The sequence below is a fragment of the Rousettus aegyptiacus genome, unplaced genomic scaffold (genome assembly GCF_014176215.1).
Source record: "Rousettus aegyptiacus isolate mRouAeg1 unplaced genomic scaffold, mRouAeg1.p scaffold_m13_p_7, whole genome shotgun sequence".
NCBI lineage: Eukaryota > Metazoa > Chordata > Mammalia > Chiroptera > Pteropodidae > Rousettus > Rousettus aegyptiacus.
This window is the reverse complement of record NW_023416310.1, coordinates 13,389,317-13,408,310: the sequence shown is the minus strand read 5'-3', so window position 1 is coordinate 13,408,310 and position 18,994 is coordinate 13,389,317. Positions and strand designations below refer to the sequence as shown.

Below are 18,994 nucleotides of genomic sequence, written 5' to 3'. Positions count from 1 at the left end.
TTAAGTTGAGTCCCGAAGGAATGGACGAGCTGGCTGTGAGGAGCAGGTGAGAGAAAATGTTCTAGGCAGAGGAAACAGCACAAGCAAGGCCCTGACCTGTTTGGCAAAATGAAGGACCAGTATGCTCAGAATGAAATGAGCAAGGGAGAAAGTGGGACCCAACAAGCCTGGGAGAGAAGAAGGGTGCAGTCACACAGGGCCTCGCAAGTCCTGAGTACGGCTGGGAAGCCATCGAAGGGTTCCGCACAGAGGAATGAGCGGATGTAGATTAAAGGGGCAGCAGTGGAGACAGAGGACAGATGCAGGATGTGTGTTGATAGAATCCGTAGGGTTTGCTCATGGATGAGAGGGGTACAGAAGGGGAGGGAGCAGAAGGCTCAAGGGAGACCCCCGGGACACCCAGTGATGGTCGTGTCATTTTCTTGGATGGGGAAGACTAGCGAGGAACAGGTGTGGGATGTGTGGGAATCGGAGAGTTCCAGCTGGGATGCTCTGAAGTGCCTGGAACCTGGATGGAGGGAGGCGTGGGCTGCTCGCACAGAGGTGGGAGGAGCATCTAGAGCGGAACCATTTACATCTGTGGAAACCGATGAGCTCACCTGGAAGGTGGGGCCAGGGACCAAGTCCTGGGATTGCATCCACAGGAACCCCAACATTTAAGGGTTTTGTAGAGAGGAAGTGTGGCAGGCAGCAGAGACTGAGAAGGGGCCTGGGAGGAAGCCAAGAGAAGGCGAGTGGGGTCTGAGAGAGAAGGAGGTTTTCTGGTGAGAGTTGTCTGGCTGCCCAGCCCTGTGGAAGGTGAATTTGTTGAGACATACCCATTGCATCCGACTAAGTGGAGGTAGCTGATGACTTTTCTAAGAGAAGCTTCTGTGGGGGTCGTGAGGTGGGTGGGAGCCCAACCCCTGGGGATGGGGGAGTGTCAGCAGCGAGAAGAGGGCATGCAGTGGAGACCAAAAAACCAAAGGAAGACGGGTCCACCCAAGCACAGCTGGCGGGGCTGCTCCGCGGTCAGAATTCTGGGGAGAAGCCTTGTCGGCCTGCTGCACCAGGAAGCGAGCGGAAATGCAGTGAATTTCCACCACCTGGGGCACTTCACTATCACTCTCCCTGGTCTTTACCCCGGGCCTACAAAGGAAGGTAGTATCCTGTTACACGGCGTGAGAGTTTGCTCTAGAGAAAGTTCAAAACAAGGTGGGGATTTGGCAACTTGATCGTTTCCAGTTCCTCCTGGATCCAGGAAGGCAGGGATTATGCTCCTAGAAGAGTTTGGAAAAGGGGCAGCCAGTCCAAGTCTGGAGAAGAGAAGGGACTTGACCTTGAGCCTTAAGTGTGGTCTTTGGGATGGAAATTGAGAACTGGGACTATTCTTTCCATCTAGTCAATGGCCCCATTCCCGGACCCCTGGAACCAGGGGCGGGGCTTCGCTTTTTAATCCCCTGTTATGCATGGTGCTTTCTCCGCCCTCCCTTAGCCCTGGGGGCCGAAGCTTAGACTTAATAAGTTTTAGACCTGCAAGAGCTTCTAGAAATTCTGTGGTCCTCAAACCCTTCCCCCTTGAAGAAGCAGTATGGAGTCCTGTCCTCAGTTGCAATGGAAAAGGAGATCTTTTCTCAACTTGTGGGGAAAATTAAGATGATAGATACATTCTCTCATTTTAAGTTTTCTACTAAAATTTAAAAAGACTCATGATCCTCTTGAACACCCACAGAAGTAGAGTAGTATAATGAACCCCCATGAACATATCACGGAGCTTCGACATTCATCAGAAGCTTTTCTAAAACAATCTTAAACCTTCGGTATTTGCTTCCCCACTCCCAACCAATCTAGGTGACCAATGAGTATTAACATAAAAACTTGAAGGGTTGATTTAATTTAAAATATTTTACAAGGAAGACCAAGTGCTATAGGCTTAAAAAAAAAATTAAAATAAATAAGGGATTGTGAGCTGACGAGGTCCTTGTAATCTGTGAGGTCAACCAAGGTTGCTTCATCTAAAAATTTTTACATAAATAAAAAATAAAATATTTTAGGTATGTGCAACTTGAGATGTACAGACCTACAAACAAAATATATTTTCTGCTATTAGGATTATTCCTTTTTCACATGATATAACCAATGATGTCTGTAGAGAATTCCATGGCTTGCAGTTCCAGTGTTAGAACTGTTAATCCCCTCATTTTCAGATGAGGGGTCCGGGACTGCAGAGTTGTCCGCTGGCCACAAGCTCACACAGCGCACAGGGAATGGGCTGGAATGGGATCAGAACTCAGGCTTCCTACTGCCACGTGGGGCCTGGTCCCAAAGACCACACTTACCCTTCTGGGGCTCTGCTAGGTGGCTAGGGGAGGGCTAGCTGCAGGTAACAAGGATGTTTGCGAAACAGAGGTATCTTTCAAGATTCCCAAGTCCCCCCACGCTAAAGGGTTTTCACTATGGCCATCAGGCCCGTTTTCTAGGTGACTTACCAAGGATAAAGAAATTCTTCCTCCCGTCACAATCTTGTCTTGGTTCTCTGGCTTTTGACCCTTTCTTCTGAGATTCTTCCCCATTTCTTCCAACTGAATCTCCTCAGCATCCTCCTCTGTCTCTCAACTGTAGCACCCCCAGATCTCTGCCCCCACTTTCTGCCTGTCTCGAACCCCTTACCACTTCTGTGCTCTCTTAGATCCTATGACCTGCCTTCCTCCCCAAAATGGCATCTCCCCTCCTACTGTTTCCCAGGCTTTGTCCCTTAAAGATCTAGCCACCATTCCCTGACCTTGGCATGAGACATCTGCTTTTTAAAAGTTCCTGCAAGACACCATTATCGAGCTGACACCCAGAAGCCTAGAGGACTTTTAGTTGTCCTGGGATAGGCTGAGGGCTTGGGGTACCTCAGGAAGAGCACCACCCCAAGAGGTCGTCTGTACACCAGCAAGAGGTGGCTTTTGGCTTTTGGAGGATGAACTGGAACTTAGAGAAGAGGGAGGAAGGGCTTTGCAGGAAGATGTGTGCAGCATGTACGTTGGTTCCGAGGCAGAACACGGTGTGGCCTTTTCAGGAATGGAAGTTCATGGAGGCAGAGCACAGGGAACAGGGGGCTGAGAGCAGCAGGGAGGTGGCTGGGCAGTTAGATGAGGCCAAGGCAGGGTCTGAGGGCGTGTGTACCCTACTGTGGGGCTCCTGCCAGCCCCTAGTCTGCGCCTGCCTCTTCCCTGGTCCACACACCCCACCTGTGGCTGCCTTCCTCCACAACTTTCTCAGTTTAATTTCCTTTTCCCATGATCACCCTTGTCAGTCAGTCCACAGTTCCTGAGGGAGGCCTGTTCTTTACTTTTCTGTCTATCCGAGATAACCTACCTCCCCAGGCTTTCCTACCTCCCCACTCCCCAAAATTTAAGACTTAGAATGTCACAAAACAAAGGAATCTAGACTTTAAGTGGTGAACACACCATCGAGTATGCGGCTGTCATAGAATAGTACAGTGAAAATTTATATTTTATTAACCAGCGTTGCCCCAACATATTCAATTTTTTAAAAAGAATATCACAAAATGAATGAAATTTAAAGTCAGCAGATGAGGAAAACGGAGCATTTCTCCCTTCCCGGAGGCAGAAGTGGGAATTCCTGCTAGAGCTGGGAAGCTGTTGTCTTCCCTGCCCCAGCTCCTGTTCTCTGAGCCTCCATGCTAATCCTTTTAAAGATTAAGCTCTGCTTTAATCATGACCAGGTTCTGCTGTAGAGTCTACAGTGGATCCCTCTCCCCTCCGGTATCATGTCAGAGATCCCCTGGCTGTTTCCCAAGGCTGCAACCTTCACTGCGACCACAATCACCCCTCTCCACTTCGCTTCCATTTTCTAATACGAGGGACCAGTCTCCCCTTTATACTTGTCATGCTCCTTCCTTTCACCTCACTTTTGTTCATGCTCTGCTTTTCCCTATCCAGTTGTCCAGCTTGAGAGCAAGAGCTGTTGCCTCCTCCAGGAAGCTCTCTGGGATTTCTCTAGCCTGCACTGACTTCTTCCCTTCTCTGTACATGTAGCCCTTACTGCTAATATTGTTGGATTTAGCACCCAGTTTTATGGAGTATGTTCCACTATTTCTTATGTGTTAATCATGTCTTCCTCCATTGTGTCTGACAGGGGCAGGTATGGGGCAGGGAGAACAGGCTCAATGAATACCTGTTGGTTGACTAAGCATTTAGGAGGTTGGCGAATGTGGGACCCCTTCTCAGGGAGCTCGGCCCTTGGATTTCCACCTTGAGGGACCAAGCCCTTAGCTCCCGGGAGTGCCGACAGGTGTACCTGGACGAAAACATAGGGCCAGGGGATCTGTGTAGGCAGGCTCCCACGGGTGACGTGGTGCCCAGACTCTCTTCTACCCTGCGCTCCTGCTGTTCCCACTGGGACTCCACGAGGAGGGCGCAGATGAGGCAACTGCCCCTCCCTAAGGAAGGCAAGTCCTGGGCTCCTCTTTCTACTAATGAGCAGAACGAAAGGACCCAAGGGAGTTCTTTGGGTCTGGGAAGGGCTTCTCACATGTGTTCCTTCAATGGTCCTGGACCCTGTGAGGCAGAGGGTTGCAGCTGGAGCGGTTGCCCAGCCACAGGGGCTGCGGACTCGTTTGCATCACGGCAGTTTTTAGACTCAGCTATAGCCTGGTGATGTTATGGCTCTCTCGGTAATCTCTTCACCCCAACCAGATTCTAAATGTCTTTAGGGCAAGGATACCATGTCCTGCTGATCTAGATCTGGTGTCTTTGCTGGTTCCCAACCTGAAGAGAGGGACTCATACATCCTTACACTTATTAGATGCTTAATGCATATTAAATAGTGATGATAACAAATACTCTGTGGTCCAAATGTCATAGTCTCTCCTCCCCTTCCCTCCCCCCCACAAACGTTATCCCGCCTTCCCTCCCTGCAGGCTGCCCAGCAGTTAACAATGCTTCACATTCCTGAAGAGAAGGGTGCCTTTGGAGGTGAGTGCAATGCTGACTCAGCCTCTTCACCACACCTTAGGCATCACTAAACCTCCCCAAGCTCAGGTCCCTACAGCGAGTGTGGCTAGACTTGGCTGTACTCTGCTCTCCCAGGCGTGTCTTATCTCCATGAGAGCAGCACTCGCCAGTTTGTTTTCCGCCTCTACTCACCGGGGAGGCACTCTGAGCACTTCTGCCCCCAAGGCTGGCATTCGAAGGACTAGGTAAAGGTTTGCTGAATGAATAACTCTAATCTCAGAGTTTTGGGGGTTAATAAGGTAATATATAACATTTAAAGTTTCTAGTACAGGGCTAGCATGTGTAGGATCTCAATTATTATTTTTTTTAATGATTTTAAATTACGTAAGTTTTACACAGATACATTCTTATTGTAAAAACCCCTCCTCCCTCTTTTTAATTCCTTCGTCAGAGGTACTGATGCTATCAGTTTGGTGTATATATGACACTTCTTTTTTTTTCTATCCATCCATGTGTGTATGTAAATATGTAATTTTGCTTCAGGGTTGCTTTTATTTATTTATTTTTTAAATTTTTCTTTTTTTATGTAAGTGGAACCACATCATAGTTTCATTTACAGCTTGTTTTTTTCACTTACAATGGGTCTGGGCAACCTAGCTATATAATGACCGTTACATTCCGCCATATGGATTACTGTGATTTTATTTGGTGGGCATTTGTGTTGTTTACAGTATTTTACAGCATAAGCATTACAGCAGTGAACATCCTTGGTCTTGCCTCTTTGTGCATCTGTGTTTCTCTAGAAAGAGACATGCTGGGTGGAAGGGAACGTGTATTTTGCATTTCATAAAATCTGCCAAATTGCCCTCCAAAAAGGGCAGTGCCAATTTATGCTCCCATAAACGATATGAGAAGACTCCCACCTTTGCCAACATCAATATTTTGCTAATCTAATGGGTGGGAAAACGGTATCTTGTTATGATTTTAATTGGCATTTCCCAGATAATAAGTGAGGTTGGACATCTTTTCATATGTTTATGGGCCATTTGCACTGCTGCTTCTGTGAGCTGAGCAAATGTTGCTTCTTCTTGCTTTATAACCCTGCAGTCTCAACAGACTGTGCTTCCTGTCTGCCCTGGGAAGGACGGCCTGTTGATGTCCAGAGGGTCATCGCCTGCTGCGCCGTATTCCATTTAATAAGCCATCACTATGCACCTACTAAGTAGGGGACATTGGCTGGGGGCTTTGCAATGCATGAATGAAGTGTGATCTCCTGGGTGTTAGTTCAGGATACATGAGAAACAGCAACCTAAAGTAGGCAATTAAGGACTAAAACCAAATTATTAGCAAAGGATGTAGATAACAGTTTGGGGGTATTCAGACCAGCAGACATTCACCACATATATATAAACTAATGAAAACCTGAACGTTTGCAGGGTGGCCTCAAAAATAACATTGGCCTTCAAAGAGATGCCATTTGGAGCAGGCATGACAAGTATACTTTACCAAAAGGCTAAACACGTTTTAAAGATATTCCTATGACAGCCCGTAATCAGTAGTGACTTCCAGGGCTGCTGGCCTCTCGGGTAGGCTATGAAATTGTCAGCACAGAGGCTCTGCATTGTCTCATAAGTGGATGGACTGTTTGTACACTAGAGTGTTCACTTTATCTGGGAGCAAAGAGAAAAAGCTCTTAGAACAGCCTCCACTTTTTAGTGGTAAGAAAGCAAGCGTTGGGGAGGGAGGGCCCTGTCCAGGGTCCGGCAGCTGGCCACAGCAAAGCCGGAACTAAGCCAAAGGGGAAGGACTTTACGGAGCACCTACTGCGTACCAGACAGTGTGCCAAGAGCACTAACTTTCACCACAATCCTGAAACGATGATAAAGTTAATTCATCTCTTGGGGCCCAAGAAATGGAGGCCACCCCAGCGGCCTGGCCCATGTCACAAATCCAAGCCTAAGTCAGCCCAAACATACGGGAAACACCTGTAAAGGAAACTTAACATACACCAATCGCCATCCTCCAACTCAGCTTTGGCTAGCTTACCTTACTCTAGAAAATAAGACCTGCTAGCCTTATCAGGAAATCCCCAACATGCTGGCCAACCCTGCCCCATGTCCACACTGCCTCCTCTAACACTCTGTAAAACGTGCTCTTGCCCAAAATCCCTTGGGAAGAATGTCCCACTGCTTGTGAGGCATGACCTACCCCCAATGCATGGACTGTTCTCCTTCGAATAAAGGCCATCAAACTCATTACTAAATTGTATTATTTTTGCCATTTGACAGAGATATGATCCACAATTATTATAAGAACTATTTTTATCCCCGTTTAACTATTAGGAAAGTAAGATTCCCCTAGGTAAGTAGGTAAGAGCCACCTGCATATTCTTGTGGAGAGGTTGCCTGGGCAAAGCTGGGCTCCAGATCTCATGCTGCTTCTGTTTTGCACCCAGATGACTCAACTAGAACCGAATCTTCCTGGTTTTCAGTCTTGGCTTCTCCTGAGACTGAAGTATGGGGTCAGAAGTAAGGGATTGAGCTGGCCCAGCCGTCCAGCCAGCTGCCTCCAGTCCCCACCTCAGCAGCTGCAGGTGTTTAGGCCACTCCATCTTTGCCAGGTTTGGGTCCTTTAAAGCCCTCGTCACACTCATTTGGTCCTGAGCCGTCGCCCTTGGATTGCTGTTTTCTCCTGATCGTATGTCTGACACTGTGAGATTGGATTAAAAGAATGCCGGAAGGAGGTTCGGGGCCTGGGTTCTGGCCTCAGCTTCCGCCCTTGATCAATCCGAGGAGGCCTTTCTCCTTGGTGCACTTTAGTTTCCTCATTTGTAATGTGACAAAAACAGACTAGATGACCCCAGAAATTCACAAATTTCATAATGGGGGGGGGTGGTGGAGGAGGACTGTTGTATCCTATACCACCTTGTCCGTAAATTCTAAGTTAGATATTTGAGTGAATTCTCTGACCTCGTGTATATGCCTCTCCTGGAGGCACATACATAAAGCATCCTGATAAGGCTTCTTAAAAAAAAAAAAAAAAAAAGCTTTCATAAAAGTCACATTCGGCGCTGGTGTGTAGCATTCCTTTCCTCTCTGCTGCTGTCCCCATTTCCTCCTCCGTCTTTTTTGTGCCTGGATCAGAAAGGTGGGACACGATGCTCATCTTTAGACACTAGGCCTTAGCCTGAGGGAAGGGCTGGAATTCACACTAAAAGAGGCGGTGTTGCAAAGTGCGCCCGCCCTCAGACACACACAGCTTCCTGCAGCATTGCCTCAGCTCAGGAATTTACATCCCTGCTTCCTGCTTTGGTCACCATCTACTTAGATCCGCCCCTTACTGCTCCTTCCCCACCCCCACCCCTCATTAATCACACATTCATTCATTCATGATTTCGGAGTTGTCGAACCTTAACTGAGCAAATACTGTGGGCTCAGGTTTTAAGATAACACCAAAAGTGTCTGGTACCTACTCATTACAACGTTTTCTAGACACCAAAGAAACAAACTTAAAGTCAGAATCCCGCCATGGGCCGCTGCCTGGTCCTGCCCCAGGACCTCGGGAAGGCTTGCCAAAGAAGAGACATCGTGCAGGCCCCCGCACCCCCACCCCCAGAACAGGAGCCTGCCTGACAGAGACAGTGGGGAAGGGCCTTCAGTGGGATCCTAAGGTAGGCAGGCGGCCCAAGAAATCTGGGAGTTCGGAGTCTAGGGTGTCTCAAGATTTCTTGCATATTTAGTTCAACTTTTAGAAGCGTTCTCATAGCACTTTCTAAGAGGCGGACAACGGAAGAGATTTAATGGTGTTTTCTCTGCTTCGTTTCGAAGACCAGACCGTTTGTGGAGGAGGCCCCAGGGATGGCCAAACACGGGGTGGTCGGCTGGACACTGTGACTCTGTTAAGGAGCCGATACACTAGATGCGGGAGTTAACAGACTTGAATTCAGGACTTAGAGAATACGCATGGCACTGTGCTGCCGCCGGAGGAGACACTCGGACACCGTGCCAGAGGCACACCCTGCCTGGTGGAGGAGGGGCGGCGCGCGGTGTCCACCGCAAGAGCCTCGTCGTCAGGTGGAGCCTGGGGCTCGTTCTGTGCTTCCGTCACCGAGCGTCTGGTGAACATTAGGGAGGGCCAGAGAATTTGGGGGGGACTCCTGGAAAGCTTCCTAGAGGAGGCGTCCTTTTAGAATTCCAATAGGGATAAATGAGGACGGCATTTCAGGGAAAGGAACCACTGAGGGCAAAGAGAAGGAGGCATGAAACCTCTTGGTGGTTTAGGGAACAGCAAGAGATCTGGTAACTAGGGCATGGGGTTTGGGGAGGAAGTGTAAGAAGAGATAAAACTACAAAGGACCATGGTCAGATCATCAAAGGCCTTCCTGTCAGTGAGAAGTTTAGGCTTGGTGGTGCCGGAATGTGAGAGCACTGGATATGTATTTTAGGATAACCCTGGCAGCACTGTAAGGGGCCTGGACAGGGGAAGTTTAGAAGCAGGACCAGTTAAAAGGGCATTAAATTTGGCTTTGCCGAGGGTCCAGGTAATGGGAGGCAGGCTTGGTAGAATGGATAGAACTTGTGTCTGGTTGGAGGGAAGGGAGAAACCTGCCTAGTGTTTGGGGAATGGGGGAGGGTGTCATCATCTGAGCTAGAGAATCCTGGAGGAAGAGCAGGAAGGTGGTGTGGACTTGCCATTTTCTTAAGGCTGTATCTTAATAAAGTCCAATTTATGCATTTTAAAAATTCTATTGGTTAGTGTGTGTGCACGCATGTGCAGAAGAATCTCTGCCTGCCCCAAGGTTATGAAGATATCCTCTTAGGAGAGGGCGGACTTTCGAGTCAGGCTTTGGACAAGCTGCTTTTGAGAAGCCAGAGGGTGGCTGTCCAGGGGAGAGGGTTAGCAGGCCGCTCAAAAGGTGGGTCTGGAACCAGACTTGAGTCATCCTCGAGGAGGGCACGTGCTGCCTGGAGAGCAGGAGGCTTCTGAAGGAAGAGAGCAGCCCTGCACAGGGAGGACCAGGACAGGGAGGGACAGGGACTCGGGGTGTCTGGGAACAGCTGGCAATCAGGACAGACACTGGAAGGAGTTCCAGAACCAATTAGAGGGCCACCAAAGCCCCCTTTTCACCTTTTCACCTATCTGCAGAGCCCTTTCCAACCTCCATCAGGTCTCAGTGGCCATCCTGGTTCTTCACCTCTCCATTTACACGCTCCCTGCCAACTGTGTGTGTGTGTGTGTGTGTGTGTGTGTGTGTGTGTGTGTGAGAGAGAGAGAGAGAGAGAGAGAGAGAGAGAGAGAGAGAGAATTCCATTTTTCTGATTTGCCATTCTTTCATAACCCTTTACAGATGTCATATGACTCTTGCCCTATTCCTCTTTAGTCAATGAATGGTGGGCAGTGTATTTTAATTTTTCACTTCCAACTCCGATGGAGTAAACAAAAATAGGGCTAAAACAGTTTACAGTCTCCTGTATATTTGAATCTGAATGCTGTTTGAAAGGCAACTTTGTGGGGCAACCCCCCTCCCCCCCACAAAAACTGAAAAACAGAAATTGAGTTGGATATACTTTATACATACCAAAGCAGCTATCAGAATTCAGCGTTTCTGAAGGGAGGGTAGGTTTGCGGGATTCTCCTTCAGAATCACTTGGCATTGCACTAAAAAGGCAGGCCCCGTCCTGAACCTACAGGGGGCAGAATCTCTGGGGTGGTACTTGAGAAATCTGATTTTCTAGCCAGGTGTCCAGATGACTGTGCGGTTTGTGAAGGTGTGAGAACTGCCAAGTTTCTGATGATTCAAAGTAAACCAAATCTGGCACAGAAGAGATTCCCCCAAAGGTGCGTTTATCACCTACCACCTCGTCATCCACATGGAGGGGGGCCCGCCACACACTGGGGTCCCCTGGGAGTTTTGTTTTAACTTCACTGCCCAGACCCCTCCTCTGCAGTCATTAGGTCTGGAGTTTAGTGAAGGGCCGTGGCCCGGATCCTTTCTAAAGCTCTCCAGGTGGTTGTAAGGTACCTCTTGGTTGAGACTCTGCTCTTACATCTGGAGCCAAGGAAGGACAGGCTCTGAGGCAGGCTGAGCAAGGGGAACCGCTTCCAGACTTGGGTGGGGTGAGAAGCCGGAAAAGACTTGGTACAGGAATTCAAATTTTTCCTTTGGGATGGAGATGGTAGGCGTTTCTGCTGCTTTCGGCCGGGTCAGCAGTTGTTACCACAATGCTAGCCTGATGGTCTCCTCCTGGGTCTCTTCTCTTTGGACCCTGAAACTTGAGAGGGTCTGCATGCCTGAATCTGAATGGTGGTCCCTGAGGCCCCTTCCTGGAGCTGGCAAGGGCGGGGAGGGGTGGGGGCAGCAGTCTGGCTGATGGGGTTTACTGGGTTCCTTTTGACCCACATCCCCTGCAGGTATGAAATTAACACTTCTCTCCAGGGTCCGATTTCTAAAGCAAAGTGACAACATGACCTGTCCTCAAGCAAACTTGTCAAGAGGTTCTTTCCACCTCTCAAATGTTCAGCCCTCCTAACTTCCTTTGATCTTATCTGTGATATTAAGCAGATATTTGTAGACCTTTTAGAATGATCCAAAGGAGCTAGGTACTTCCCGAAGGTTTCATCATCAGCTGTGATCCTCTGCTAAGTCAGAGACCTCCTCACAGCCTGTTCCTTCTGTTGATTTCCCTGGTGAGGATCAGGGGAGGTCTGGGGACCTGCAGCACCGCCACCCCCACCCCCACCCTTGCTTCCTTTCCAGACCCGGTACTCTGCTCTCTCACAGCAGGAACTGTGCACGTCAGCGGCTCCGGGCTGGGGGATGAAAGGGACCCAGAGGGGAGAGTGAGGTCTGTGGAGAAGCCTTCCCCGAACGCAGCAGGCCCCGTCCAGAGCTGTAGGGAAAGGAAGGCAGATGGGCGCAGTGAGGGAAGAGGTATCAGCGGAAGCTCCAGAAGCCTAGGGCAGGTCTGGCAAGTCGGGGCTTCCACGCACACACCATTAGGAAGTCCACATACACACTGCGAGGAAGTGTCGTGGTGACTGGGAGAGAATGGGGGAGCTGGGGAGGAATGGGTGCTGCTTGTGATGGAGGCGGGGAGAGACGAAGTTGGGGGGGGCGGTCAATGGGAAGGTGGCTCCGCGACCCCGACCCCTCGTTTGCTCTCTGGATCAGAAGAATTTGTCGGAGTGAATCATGCAACAGGCGCCAGGCAGCTCCTCCTCCCTAACAGATAGGCGGACAGCTGTGCTTGTGCGTCTCATCCTCCCTTCATCTGCCAGGAAGCAGATGCAATTGCAGATACCCCCAGAGATCTGGCCATTCCTGTCTGAGAAGCCTGGGAGGTTGCACCATCTCTAGTTCACCCTCTCTTCCTCCCTTGGGTCTTCCTGCCTTTGCGGATCCCAGCCTCCCCGAATTTCCTTTAGCACACAGAGAAAGCAGCTAGACCACATAATTTACCATCTAATTGCATGCTGTCTTGAGTGAGGGCTGCGGTTCCGTGTGTGGTGGATCTTGGGCACACAATTAGGCTGTGAGTAACAGAAGGGTGGAGGCTCATCTCCGCCGTGTCCCCCACCTCCTCAGTGTCCTCCCCTGGCCTGGCTCTCACAGGTGCTCAGAATATTGAGTCTTCTGGATCCTAGCGTTCACATGTGTTTCAGGCAGGCTCAGAGATGGGCTCTAGGATAAGAGCACAGCCTCCTGGAGTGGGGGTGGGGTCCCCCTGCCCCATGGCATTTGCCTAAATGCTATGGCTCTCCTGGGCCCATGTTTGAGAGGATGGCACAGAGCCCAGCCAGGCCAGCACACTGCAGGTTGCCATGGTGACCCTTTGGCTTTCCCCCTGAAGGAGGATGGATTTCTCTTTCAGCCCAAATCATCTGCCTGGGCTGCCTCCATTCTATACATGCTGGGAACAAGACTGCCCAGCCTCACTACCTTCCACTTTCTGCCACAGGGGACAGGTTGTTGAGAGGCTCAGTTTTAAATCACAATCCAGTATCGCACAATAGCATGTTGTGGCTTGAATGGCGAGCAGGAGGGAAAGGCCCAGGAGATGGGGCCTTACCTTTGACATGTGCCCTGGGAGGGTGTCCCTCTGCATCTCCTTCTGCCTACCCCCTCACCTCCAGCCCACTTCTTCAGTTAATGGCTCCGACCCTTTGGGTGGGCTCGATCCCTTTAGGCCTCAGTTTCCCCATTTGTAACAGGGGCGGCCAGGGCCATTAGTGGTTTCCACACATGGCTAGTTTTATTAGATTCCTGGGCCCTCCCCCAAGCCTGCCGATCTCCATAGGAAGGCCCAAGAATCTGTATTTTTTAAAACCTCTTTGGGTGATCCTGATACAATCAAACCCGAGTTTGGGATTCTCCTGGCAAGATGATCTGTGAGGCTCTTGTGAAAAGAAAAGGAAACTCTGCCCTGTGCTGGGGACTGACTGGTCTCATTGGGTTCCCAGGAGCTTCTGAAGAGTCCCTTGCAGGTTACTCTTGTCAGGAAGCGGGTGTTTCCTGGTCATGCTGGCCAAGCCAAGACCAGGCCCCACCTTTCCCCCAGAGGAGAAGCCAGGAGAGAGAGAATGACAGGAAGGGGGGACGTTGCCATAACAACAAGCTCTAGGGAGAGGCCTCCCTTCCAGGGGCTGGTACTTCACCCCAGTCATGGTGGTTTCCATGGAAATGGGTTACTGAGGGACAGGGGAAACACTTGCCCCACTTAGAGCATTAGGCAGGAGCTGCCAGAAGGCAGAACATCTCTAGGTGGGAGCCTTGGATCCCTGTCAACTTTGAGTCCCTCCCATCACCGTGGCCTCTGCTCCCCGGGCGCAGGTCTGACACTTTCTCCCTGCTTAGTTGCTCTCTCTGCGACTGGTCTCCCTAGCAACAAGTCCTGCTAACTCCTTGCTGTTGGCTCCATGGCTATTTTTAGCTTCATTGCCAGCAGCCCAGTCCTGGTCATTTGCTTGCAACCTCCATGTAGACTGCAGGGGAATAGGAAAACAAAGATCCCCACCTCTTTGTGGGGAGCCCTAGACCTGGACATCTTAGCCCCTTTAGAAATTTGCTATGGAAAATATCTGTCCCCAGCCCAGAACTTGGGCGGTGGATCCCAGATGAGGCTCCTGAAACAATGCTGACTTCAGTTCAGCAAACCTTGTTTTAATCCTTCACAATGCGCAAAGCACTCTGGTCCACCTTGCTCCCGTATTAAGATACAGTCCCTGCCCTCTAGGAATTTTTAATCTCGTGGAAGAGGAAAATGAGCACACCATCACCTTAGCACAGGCAAAGACTGGCAGGAGTACAAGGTGCTTTGGGAGTATGGAGGGGGAGGAGGGGCAGGGTAGTTGTTCAGTGGGGCTAAGATAGATAAGGGTGACGGGCCAGAGCAGCACTGTCCAGTAGAACTTTCTGCAAGGATAGAAATGTTCTAAAGTCTGTGCCACCCAGGGGCCCCCGAGCTCCAACTCCTGGACACTTGGAATGTGGCCAGTGCAACCGAAGACTGAATTGTTATTTTTATTTAATTTAAATAGCAGATACAGTACATGCAGGACAGTTTGGGTCAAGAGAAGCCTTCATGGTGGAGGGGGCTGGTGGACGGGACCCAAGGATAGGTAGGATTCGAAGGAGAAGGGCAGGAAAAGCGTGAGCAAAGGCACAAGAAAACACATATTTGGGGACTAGCGAGTGGGTGGGCAGAGTGTAGGCCGTGTGACGTAAGTGCTGCAAATTGTGGAGGCCTTGCGTGCCATGCAGAGCGCTGATGCAATCAGCAGGCAGTCTGAGGTCTAGCGCGTAGCACCGAAGCTGCCAAGTTGTAGGTGGGAGAATGAGAGGATCAGAATAGACACCCGGGTGTCCTCATACAACGGCCTTTTGCCTGGATAAAGTCTCCCTGGCCTTGAGGTCAGTGGAAACGTTTGTGTGACAGAAAATATGTAGTGTCTTCCCAGTGTGTGGCTTTGCAGGTGACTTCTAGGGATGGTGGCTCCTCCGATTGGAATAAAGGGACTCAAGCGGTACATGTTAACATCAATTACACGGGTGTGGCACCCCCACCCGGACCTGCGGGAAGTATTGCCCTTCAGCAGGGTATGTGGCCTAGTGTCTCATCCCAGTTCTGTGAGCTGGAAAGTCAAATTAATGGCATTTCTTGTGATCAAGTTCTTCAGAGACACGGGAGGGTGACATATACCAGGATGTCAAATTTACCAACTTATTACAGGACTTGTCTGTGCAACACAGATCCTCGGAGTTGCCCTGCTATTTTCTGGCAACTTACTGGTATCAGAGTCATTGGAAAATGTAATTAAAATTTGAAGTTTGCTTGGTGAATACAGGATCGGGGCTAAGACAGTCAGGTGTCCTTAAGAGGTATTTTCATCACTGCTCTCTGCTGGCCAAACAGGAAATGTGCCCTCTCTTTCAGGTCACCCTCTCTTTTGGACCATGCTGGTTACTTCCTCTCCAATACTTCTTTTAGGCTCTTGACATCCATCAGATCTTCTTTTCATTGAGGAGTTCCTCCTTTCAACATACTCTTTATAATATTTCCAAGAACCTAGCAATTTTACATGGCCTTGCTATTTTGACTATCTTCATCTTAATCAAAAGACCTATCCTAGTAATCACCCTGGGAGGGTTACTCTGGAAGGATGAGGATCTTCGAAGCCTGCCTTTGTTTTTTCCTGACCTTTTACTAACGTCACCTCTTGTCCTAGATCTTGAAGTCTCTTCTGCTTTGGGGGTCTGTCTCTGCCTATTTAGCACAAAGGAGGCACAAATCTCTAATAGAAAAAGGTAACTTTCCCTGTCCAATAGCTACAGGAAAGGGATGGTGCCCTTTCCCAAACTCAAAGGTGTCACCTTTGAGTTTGGGCTTCCTTTTGCTTAACTTGGGAGCTGTGTGGAAGAGGTAAGATTTGAGCTTCATTTTAAAGAATGAGAATGAGGTTTAGCAGCTGGAGGGAGAGACTACATTTTAAGTCAGCCAAGAGAAAGTGAAACTGATAGCCCTGTTCCGTTCTGACACTTTGAGTCCTGGCTGTGTGCAGAGGCATCATTACTTACTGTCTGAAGAAGTCTCAAGCTGAACAGAGTGTAGAGGATAAGGTGTTTGGCCTTATAATAATTGAAAAGGAGATGCCATAGATGAGAAAGAGTGTTATTAAAAAGAGCCAGCCAAGCCTGACCATAGACTTCATTTTGAGAGGAGGCCTGGGGTGAGGTGTAAAGTGGCCTGTTGACAGGGCCTGGATGCCAAGGAGGAATTGGTGAGAGAAGCAGTTAAGCAAGTCATATTACATTCCTTAAAGGGTAGGAGCAAGGAAGAGGTATAAATCAGGCCTTCTCATCCCTGTTCAGGGTTCTCCTGAAAAACTATACCAAGCAGATACCTTGATTAGGTTGAGAGACGGGCTGGAGCAGAAGAGGGCCTTCTTGCTGTATGGATTCTGGGTCTCAGATGGGGTTGGGAGAGGAACGTCTGTATTCCCCAAGTGTTACTTGGAGCGGGCGCTCTGGTTTGGAGTCCTCCTCCCTCTTCGGGGCTTGCTCGCCCAGAAGGGTGCTGAGCCCCAGAAGTGATGACCGGCTCTCCTTCACAAGTCATCTCTTGACTTCATTGTACCAGCACCTGTTCTAGCTAGTATGTTCCAGCTGATCGTGGGGCATTATCTCCTGAAGAGATGCTGGTATTTCAGAGCCTGGGAGGGCAGAGGTCCTCACTTCTGTTTTGCAAATGAAAAAACAGACTTCTTGGGGTTAAGTGGCTTGTTCAAGGTCATGATGAAGGGACCAGAAAGTCAGTCCAGATCTTCTGATAAATGCCACTGGCCAAAAAGCCCTCGGCTGCTGGGAGCATTCATCTTCAGTTCTGCTCTTCTTTCTTATTCATCTTGCAAACTGAAACCAGGCTAATCCTGCCAAAATACCCATTCATCTCATCAGAAAACCTGTGGTTATTGGTTATTTTTCACTGCTATAGGATCTATCCACTGACATCTTTCTCTGTACCTTTTAGCTTTAGTCATATTGGGGGTGGGGGTGGGGGTGGGCAACAGTTTTCCTACCCCCCAACCCAAAAATGAACGTCTCTCATTCCCTACTTATCCTACCTCATTCCAAATCTCATTCCTTTTCTCTAGGCTTAATCTCTGCCCTGCACTGATTTAACCTCATTTATCATCCATACAACCCATTTTTTTGTTGGTTTCTAACCCATCCTAGCTCATTGGGTTTGTTTCTTGTGATATAGTTATCTTTACAGATGTTTATTTTTCAGAGACCCTGTCTCTCCAAGTCTAGTTGAATCTGTCAATTCCTTGTGTGTCTGTCCTTCTTGGGGCCTCTGCTCAGGAGGGAGCTTGAAAGAGTTGAGGCTGTACCTGGAGGCTCCACCTGGAGGCTCCACCAGAAGATGAGGAATGTAGTCTTCTTGAGCTGCAGGAAACTGTGCTTGGGAATGAAGGAACTGCCACAGTTTTTTGCTTTCTGAGGGTTTAGTTACTGGAGGTCGGCTACAGTCCAAAAATAATAAATCTCCCCAACCCTTGACATCATCAGGGATCAATGGTCCAGAATCGCCCAGAGCAGATGATCCTCCTTCTGATACTATGTCACAATGCCCAGTCATTCATCTCACTTCACTGAATCATACTGGCATTTTATCGTCTTACATCATCACAAGAAAAAGTGGGAGTACAGTACGAATGTATTTTGAGACCACATTCATATAACTTATTATAGTACATCGTTATAATTATTTGATTAGCTGTTGTTAATCCCTTACTGTGCCTAACCTATAAGTTAAACTTCATCATAGGTACGTACAGGAAAAAAAACAGTATATATAGTGTTGGGTACTCTCCACGGTTTGGGGCACCCACGGGGGTGGGGGGGGCGGGTCTCTACCCAGCAGATAGGAGGGGACCAGGAAGAGCAGCCCTGCTGCGAGCCCATGGCAGTGGTCCCAAGAAAGAAAATGAGAAATCCAAGACAGACCCAAAGTGAACTGTGGGACCCAGGAGCTTGACCATGAAGAGATAGTCAAAGCCTGAACTCCACCAGCCAGCTTTTAAAGGCAGCCCTCTCTAGCGACCTGTAGTGTTAAGAGACGACCCCCTCCACACGCACCCCAGTTCTTGTTCTGGAGGGCCCCCAATTCTGTGCGGGCGCGTTATGTCCATCTCCGTGTGCTTGGGGTTTACCTTCTGCCTCTTAGTCTATTCGCTCGTTTGTAAGCTTTTCCTTTTTTTTTTTTTTTTGGTGTGTTCTGAGAAACTCACTTTTAACAACTTTCTCCCGGCTCTCCCAGATGGTCCAGAAGCTCCTCTCGCCTTTCGCCTGCACTCCCCGCTTACCTCCGCAGCTGGAGAGCTGCCCCGTCCCCTCCCGGCTCCCCGCCTTCCCTCCCAGCGCTGCCAGGGGGCTCCCCGCCTCGCCCGCTGGCTCCGCACTCAGCTCCCGGCGAGTTGGGGGAGAGGGGGCGGGGACGACCGGCCCGGGAGTACGGGGAAGGCACCGCCTCCAGCCCGGTCGGGGCGGGCCCTGGGAACGGGCGGAGGCCCAGCCGCGCCCCCAGGCCCCCGCGCCCCTCGGCCCGGAGGAGAGGGGCTGGCCCACTGCCAGCGTCTGAGAGCCGGCCCCCTCCCCCGGCCCGCTCGCAGCCAACCAGGCACTCCAGCGGGGCCCACGTGATCTGGAGTTCTAGACAAAGAAAATGTTCAAGCCCTCCCCCCCCACCTCCCCCCTCCCCCTCTCTCTGGCCCCCTCCGCCCCCAGCCCCATCGCCCCCTTCCCCTCCCCCCAGACGGGCAGCTACTTACAGAGCTTCAGGGCCGGGCCTCACACCTGAGCCGGACCACAGAGGGGCTGCACCTGGCCTTATGGGTAGGTTCCTGGACGGAGCCCTGGGGAGGCTGGGGGCGGGGAGGCGGCAGTGCCGGTGGGAGGATCTCTGGGCCGCTGCAGCCCTCTGGGTTTGCGAAGAGTCAAGTTAGCCTCCCTGGCCCGCACGAGCTGGCTCCCCTGCCTGGCTTGAGTTCTG

General features: G+C 50.1%; 1 protein-coding gene across 7 annotated transcripts in view; it reads left to right on the top strand.

The window, feature by feature from the left end:
* The window catches only part of DNMT3A (DNA methyltransferase 3 alpha), a 112,117-nt gene that overhangs the window by 71,591 nt on the left and 21,532 nt on the right, over positions 1-18,994 (top strand). The gene's annotated exons all lie outside the window — the stretch shown is intronic.